Raw genomic sequence first — 2,500 nt, 5'->3', positions numbered from 1 at the left:
TCACATAATCATCCATAAGTTTGGGCATTGTTGTCACGGAGGGTTAAAAGTTGGTTCATATTTGAGTGTATGAATATCCATGGAAATTAATACATGTTACGGTCAAAGATCAAGGCCAAGCAAAAGGTTGAGAAATAAGCTGCAGTGGCGGAAGTCCGCGGTCTGCTGAGTGTCCCTATAGTTTTAAAGAAATCAAAGATGATTTTCAGCATACTTACTAAAGTTGAACTGAAAAACGAATTATGTCATTTCAAGCCATTAAGTAGTAAGATATCTTCGTCCATAAGTTTCATGTCCAGTTTGTACTATGGATGTATTATTGAATCGTATAATATATACAGTACACTGAGTTTTGTTATGAGAGTCCATCACTGAAATGGTCACTTGTTTTAATGTGGAAATACCGCACACGAAGTTCAGTCACTAAGAAAAGTTCAGATAATGGATTACAGATACTCTACCATTTGAAAGGCGCTTATTAAAAACATTCCATGCAATTTCAAAAGTTCAAACTTGCAGCGATTGTTTACGTTGAACAGGCTGAGATAAGTCTCTTTTTATATAGATTATTTATGAAAGATATATGTTAATGTTGTTATTGTTCTTAAAAATTGTTGAAATTGTTCATTATTTCTCTTATACTTTGTTTATTTCATTTCCTCACTGGGTTATTTTTCCCTGGTAGAGCCTTTGGGCTTATAGCCTCCTGCTTTTCCAACTAGGGTAGTAGCTTAGCTAGTAATTATAGTAACGATGAAGTAAAATGTTAAAATATGAAGTTCAAGAGTTCGGTCGAGAGTTTCCTGTTGTGGGGGCCAAGGATGAAGGAATGAATGTGACTGGTGTTCTTGCAAAGTGGGTCCTGTCCAACGAAGGATTATATTCGTATAGTTAAAGGAATCTTAAATGGTGTGTATGGGGAAAAGAAGTCTTATCTGTGTGGATAGTGACAGGATGAGTCCTGAAGAAGAGGGAATAGATGATTATAGTTAAAAGAGTAGTCTTAAGGGCGTATGGTGAGAAGAAGCTTCATCGTCTCACAAGATAGAATAGGTGTGTTTGGTGAAGGCAGAGATATTAATAGAAGTGAATAGTGAAGGAAAGAGTCTTAATGCGTGAATAGTGGAAGGATGGGTTTTATTATTTGTGAATAGTGAAAGGATGAGTCTTAATGGGTGTGGAGGGTGAAAGGATGAAACCTATCACAAGAGGGAATAGGTTAGTATGGGGAATTGAGTCTCAGATGTGAAAAGTGAAGGGGTGAGTCTTAATAGGTATGAATGGTGAAAGTAGGAGTCTTGTCTCACAAAAGGGAATAGGTGTTTATGGTAGTAAGGAATCTTGATATGTTGGGGAAAGGAGGAGTCTTGATAGGTGGGAATGATGATAAAAGTCATATGTGTGAATGGTGAAAGGGCGAGTATTGTGTCACAAGAATGAATAAGTTCATAAGTTTTAAGAAGGAACTTTAAAAGGCATGGATGGTAACAGGAGGAGTCGTAATAGGTGAGAATGCTGAATAGAGGAGACTTTTCTTACAAGGGAGAGTAGTTGCTTAAATGAAAAAGTCTTAATAAGTGTGAATGGGGATAGGACGAGTCTTTTCACGATAGAGAATAGGTAGATATAGTGAAAGGAGTCTTAATAGATGTGAATAGTAAAAAACGAGCCTTGTCTACTTTAGGGGATTAGGTGCATGTGGGACAGAGGGAATCTTATTAGGTTTTGGCCAAAATCGCGGAAGGAGTCTTTATGGGTGAGAATGGTAGGGGGAGTATGGGTGAGAATGGTAGGGGGAGTCCTATCTTACAATAGGGACTGGGTACATATGGCGAATGGAGTCAGGATGCAAGAATGTGGAAATAATGTGTATTGTGAAATAAGGAGTCTTATCTCACAAATATGGGAAAGGTTGTATCCTGATAGGTGTGAATGGTGGAAAGATGAGTCCTATATCCTAAGAAGTGAGGGTGAAAAGAACGATGAAAGTATGTCTTAGCTAGTTAGGATGGGGAAATGAGGGGTCGTAATAGATGGGTATGGTGAAAGGACGGCTCATGAGAGGCATGAATGGTGAATGGAATGTTAATAGGTGGGAATGGTGGCAGGAAGAATCTTATCGCACAAGAGGGGATAGGTGTGTATGATGAAAGATCGGTGGAAAAGGTAGTTTTAAGAGGTTGAATGTTGAAAGTGGGAGTCCTGTCTCACAAGAGCGAATTGCCGCGCATGGTGGAAAAGGGGGTCTTAATGGGTGAGAATGGTTATAGCAGGAGCCTAAATAGACTTAATTGGTGAAACCAGGATTTTTAATTGGTGTCTGGTTAATTTAAAAGTCCTCTCCCATAAGAAGGAATTAGGCCTACATGGCTGAGGATTATGAAGCGCGAAGTAGATAATGAATGGAGAAGTATTGAATGAAAAGCTTAAGATAGACACGAATGATGAAATCTAATCGAGGCCCTTTGCGTCAATAGGCGTAGAAGGAGATGATGATGAT

Source organism: Palaemon carinicauda, chromosome 30 (genome assembly GCF_036898095.1).
Source record: "Palaemon carinicauda isolate YSFRI2023 chromosome 30, ASM3689809v2, whole genome shotgun sequence".
In the NCBI taxonomy this organism is placed as follows: Eukaryota; Metazoa; Arthropoda; class Malacostraca; order Decapoda; family Palaemonidae; genus Palaemon; species Palaemon carinicauda.
The sequence above is the reverse complement of the archived record's forward strand: the minus strand, read 5'-3'. Positions refer to the sequence as shown.